Source organism: Nyctereutes procyonoides, unplaced genomic scaffold (genome assembly GCF_905146905.1).
Source record: "Nyctereutes procyonoides isolate TBG_1078 unplaced genomic scaffold, NYPRO_anot_genome, whole genome shotgun sequence".
Classification (NCBI taxonomy): Eukaryota; Metazoa; Chordata; class Mammalia; order Carnivora; family Canidae; genus Nyctereutes; species Nyctereutes procyonoides.
This window is the reverse complement of record NW_026575132.1, coordinates 985,130-991,129: the sequence shown is the minus strand read 5'-3', so window position 1 is coordinate 991,129 and position 6,000 is coordinate 985,130.

Genomic DNA, 6,000 nt, shown 5'->3' with positions numbered 1-6,000 from the left:
ATCGCAGTGTGGCCTAGTGTAGACAGCTGTGGCCTGCCCGCTGGCAGGAGCCAACTTGGTTTCCTCCGTGGTGCCCACCTAGGTTTCTTGGGGCCAGATTGACCAGACAGGCTGACACAGACAGTGGGTATTTCTTGATTGCTTTAGAAGTATTTCAACATCTTAACAATCATGTGGCCATATTGATGCTTATTTACTGATTAGCCCTGCAGAAGGGTTTCTTTAACTTGCCCTGGGCACTGAGCAAGAGGAAATGGAAGGGATCCAGATTTCATTATTCAACCTTGGGCATCTGCATAACTCTGGGGCTAGAAGGCCACTCGCTCTGCCTGTAGTACAAGGCAGAAAATGGTAAATACCTTAAGAGATGTGCTCTTGGGCCACAGGCTCTACTGTATCTCATGCTGCTCACCTAGCCACATATAAGACAGAGTGTTAAAACCCTTTTGGGGACGGATAAGACCAACATTATCATTGGATCAAAGTCTGTTTTCTGCTCTGCTTGTTAGTAATGGTTGAGTAATGTTTTGCTTTTTGGCCTCCAGTTGGATGACTCAATTCCTTTTGTTTGGGAACATTACCTGAGACGGGGCAGGTGGTCTATGCTCTATGCATCCCGTGGTCGGTGCTGGCCAAAGGGGTATACTGAGATCACTACTTACACAGCCTTGGGTTAGGATCAATGAGATCATTCTAAGTAAGGCTTTTCCCCTGGGGCTTGGCAAAAAATAAAAACAAAACCAAAAACAAATTGGCTCAAAACACTCTTCCCACCAAAGGCTGCTTTGCAGAATTTTGGGAAATTCAGGTATAAAAACAGGGTGAAATTCATGGGTTCCAGTACTGTTCCAAGAGGTCTGATAGAAGGGAGAGGAGGTTTCAGCCTTAGGACTTCCTCCCCCGCTCCCTGGTGATGGTGCTGGGCGGCCAGCCTCAGGCTGGTGACAGCGAACACAAGGCCCAGCCGCAGAGGCTTTTCCCCAAGTGGCTCCTGGGACAGTCCTAGAAGCGGCTCATCCCTGGCACTAGTGGGGAGCCCGGGGCGAGGCGCGGGGCTGGGCACGGGAGGGCCCCTACCCCCACAGTGATGACCTCGTGGCTGGCTTTTCAGGGCCCCTCTACATTGCGGGGCCCTGATTTCTAACAGGGAGAAGCAGGAGGAGTCCCTTCCCCGCCATTGGGTCCTGCTGTTGGCTTCTGGATAGTCTTTCACATGTTGTGGGTACTTAATTCAAAGAGCATCTGTGTTTTGACAAATACATTTTACAACCTTATTTTTCCATACCAATGCCAGGTTTACACTGATTAAAATACACACAGAGTTATTTGTATGCAAAATCTCTCTCCTAATTAGTTAATTAGTATATCAAATTTGTATGGCTGTTTATCATGTTTCCAACACTAGGTTTTTGAAAAATTCAGACAACATATAAGATTCAGTTTCTATCCTCGAGGAATGTATAATTCGAGAGAGAAAATTAGCATTCAACAGATAATTAAGCAAGAAACGAGCGATGAACTATGATGCTGATTAGAAGAATAACTCAGATTCAGGGGGGAATAAAGCCCAGTACGAGTTAGAATAAGAGACTATTGCAGGAAGAGAAGACTCAAGATAGGTCTTCAGGACAGAAAAATGTTAAAAGGGGATAGCGCAAGAACAGCTTTCCTGACATGAAGAGTCACATGAGCCAAGGCCCAGAGGCAGGAAGTCAATCCCATGTGCTCAGGGACATCCAGGAGAGGTTGTGACAGGAATGAGGAGGGTAGGTACATGGGAAATAAATATGGGTAGTTAAGGCGGAGCCCTGATTCTCTCCTCAAAGGTCAGACTGAACTCAATATTCTGTATAGACCACTGCTGCTCAATCATAATGCCACGTGTGTGATCTAAAACTTCCTATGCCGCACTAAAAAAATAAAATGAAACGGGCGAAGTTAATTTTAATATTTTCCCTAACCCAATATATCTAAAATATTACCATTTTGACATGTAATCAATATTAAAAAAAATCTTACACTGCTTCAGTTGTTAAATTTAAAATAAAGTAAAATTTAGTTCTCCAGTTGCATGGACCACATTTCAAATGCTCAACAGCCACATGTGTCCAGCATTGGACAACATGACCATAGACAACTGTGAGATTATTTAGCAGCTGAGTAATAAGTCAAAGATAAGTGTTATCATAGGACAATTTGTTTTCAGTGAAATGCAAAGTGAATTGAAGGGTGTGATTGTGGGAGAAGAGAGAAGTGAGATCTGCAAAGAGTCTCATGCAAGGAGTAGAATGGTAGCAGTGGGGTGTTAAGAGGATAGGGCAAATCTGAGGGATGCTCCAAAGAAGTAACTGATGTGCCTTGTCGAGTGATTGGAAATGAGACAAGAAAGAATATTCAAGAGTGGTAGCCAGATTCCCAGCAGCTCTCAATGATCCTGGCTACCAGTGTTCACATCCTGGTGCAGTCCCCTCCCACACTGTACCAGGTGTGGTGCGTGTGACCGATAGAATAAGGGGGTAGTCACCTCACCCCAGTGAGAATGGGCAAAATTAACAACACGGGGAACCACAAATGTCGGAGAGGATGTGGAGAAAGGGGAGCCCTCTGCACTGTTGGTTGGAATGTGAACTGGTGCAGTCACTCTGGAAAACTGTGTGGAGGTTCCTCAAAGAGTTGAAAATAGACCTGCCCTATGACCCAGCAATTGCACTGCTGGGGATTTACCCCAAAGATACAGATGCAATGAAACGCCGGAACACCTGCACCCGGATGTTTATAGCAGCAATGTCCACAATAGCCACACTGGGAGAGGAGCCTCAGTGTCCATCGACAGATGATGGATAGAGAAGCTGTGGTCTATGTATACAATGGAATATTCCTCAGCCATTAGAAATGACAAATACCCACCATTTGCTTCGACATGGATAGAACTGGAGGGTATGATGCTGAGTGAAGTAAATCAGTTGGAGAAGGACAAACATATGGTCTCATTCATCGGAGAATATAAGAAATAATGAAAGGGAATAAAGGGAAAGAAGAGAAAATGAGTGGGAAATATCAGAGATGGAGACAAACCAGGAGAGACTCCTAACTCTGGGAAACGAACAGGGGTGGTGGAAGGGAAGGTGGGTGGGGGGTTGGGGTGACTGGGTGACGGGCACTGAGGGGGGCACTTGATGGGATGAGCACTGGGTGTTATGCTATATGTTGGCAAATGGAACTCCAATAAAAAAAATACAAAAAAAAAAAAAGAGTAAGGGTGTAGTGGTGGTTCGTCACTTCCAAGATTAGGTTATAAAAAGATGTCTTGGTGGCTCTTTCTCTTGGATCATTGACCCTGGAGACATGGAGCCCCTACACCGTGAGCAGCCTTATGGAGGGGACCACGTGGCGGGAACCAAAGCCTGCCAACAAGCCCATGAGTGAGTCTGGAAGGAAGGGGTCCTCCTGCCCTGCTCTAGCAGTCGGATGACTAGGCCCCGGCAAACACCATGACTGTGACCTCGGGGGAGGCTCAGCCAGGACCCCTACTCGGCCTCTCCCTGATTCCTGAGTCTCAGAAAATGTTTGTTTTAAGCTACTGAATTTGTAATGGCATTAGGTGATGACTGCATCGAACAATAATAAGATAACCGAATTTAAAATAGGCAAGATAATTGAATAGCCGCTTTGCCAAGGCAGGTACTAAGCATACAAACAAGTGCTCAACATCATTAGACACCTGGGAAATACAAATTAAACCCACAGGAGCTAACTACACACCCGTCAGCAGGCTGGAATTAAAGACAGGCAGCACAAAAGGTTGATGAGGTTGTGGAGCTACCAGAATTTTTTTTTTCTTTTTTTTTTTTATGATAGGCACACAGTTAGAGAGAGAGAGAGAGGCAGAGACACAGGCAGAGGGAGAAGCAGGCTCTGTGCACCGGGAGCCCGACGTGGGACTCGATCCCGGGTCTCCAGGATCACACCCTGGGCCAAAGGCAGGCGCTAAACCGCTGCGCCACCCAGGGATCCCCAGAATTTTTTATTTTAAAACTGAGATGTAGTCCATGTACCATGCAGTTCATCCACTGAAAGTACACAATTCAATGGCTTTAGTATAGTGCAACCACTGCTACATTTAAAAATATTTGTATTACTCCGAAAATAAATCCGGTACGTCTTAGCTGGCTCCCTCCAATTACTCCACTGCCTCTCTGAACCCCATCCACTTTCTATGTCTATATATTTGCTTATTCTGGACACTCATATTAGTGAAATTATACAACCTGGGGTCTTTTGTGCTTGGTTTCTCTCATTTAGCACAGTGTTTTCGAGGTTCTTCCATGTTGTAGCATGTATCAGCATGTCATTTTTTTTTATTGCCCAATACTGTTCATTACATGGATATATGGCTTTTCTTAAATCCATCAGTTGATCCACATTTGAGTTGTTTCCACTTTTTGGTTATTGTAAGTAGCTATAAACATTTGTGTGGACTATACTTTTGGGTAAATACATAGGAGTGGAATTACTAGGCCTCGTGATGACTCTATATATTTAACCGGTTGAAGGATTGCCAGATTTTTTCCAAAATGGCCATAAAATTTCACATTCCCACCAGCCGTGTATAACAATCCCTATTTCTCTACATCTTCACCAACACTTGTTATGTTCTGTCTTTTTGATTATAACCATCTTCACGGGTAGGAAGTCATATCTCATTATGGTTTTGATTTGCACTTCCTTGATGGCTAATCATGTTGAGTATCTTTTCATGTGATTATTGATCATTTGTAGATCTTCTTTGGAGAACTCTTAAGATCCGTTGCTCACTTTTAAATGGAATGATGTTTATTATTTTTTTATTTTATTTTTTAAAAAGATTTTATTTATTCATGAGAGACACGGGGGGAGGGGGGGCAGAGACACAGGCAGAAGGAGAAGCAGGCTCCATGCAGGGAGCCCGACCTGGGCCTTGATCCCTTGCCTCCAGGATCAGGCCCTGGGCTGAAGGCGGCGCTAAACTGCTGAGCCACCTGGGCTGCCCTGGAATGATTTTTAAAAAATCATTATTAAGTTGTAGTAGTCCTTTACATATTCTAGGTACAAAATCCTTTTTTAAAAAATTAATTTATTTATGATAGTCACAGAGAGAGAGAGAGAGAGAGAGAGGCAGAGACACAGGCAGAGGGAGAAGCAGGCTCCATGCACCGGGAGCCCGACGTGGGATTCGATCCCGGGTCTCCAGGATTGTGCCCTGAGCCAAAGGCAGGCGCTAAACCGCTGCGCCACCCAGGGATCCCTAGGTACAAAATCCTTATTAAATATACCATTTGTAGGGATTCCTGGGTGGTGCAGCGGTTTAGCGCCTGCCTTTGGCCCAGAGCATGATCCTGGAGACCCGGGATCGAATCCCACGTCGGGCTCCCGGTGCATGGAGCCTGCTTCTCCCTCTGCCTGTGTCTCTGCCTCTCTCTGTGTGTGTATGACTATCATAAATAAATAAAAATTAAAAAAAATAAATATACCATTTGTAAAAAATTTTTTTCCCTATCCTGTGGGTTGTCTGCAACTAGACTCCTTAGTCCTAAATGATATGAACACTTTTGAAAAACATCTTGGGTTCCATAACTCGCCCAAGGCTCCAAGCTATTAGGATGCTACGGACAAGACTGACTATGTAATGAGGAGACTTGCCTACAGCAAAAGGAAAATGTGGGGCATCTTGTTTAAAAATTGTTAAAAGTAGAGCATGAAACCAAGAGCAGGGCCCCTGTAGGCATGAGGCCTTGTGTGAGACATGGGCTGCAGGCTCAGGAGGCTGTGGCAATAGGGCCGAGTGGGATCTCAGACTGTAGAACAGGAAAAGCTCATGCTTTCCAATAAACTGTAAAACCCTACGGGGCTGAACAATGGGCCCATTCTTTGTGCCCCAGGGCACCAGGCAGGGCGGCGAGGTCAGAGGTAGTATCAGATGTTGCTGTGCTAGAGCTGCTTAAAAACAGGCCAGGAGTTAGT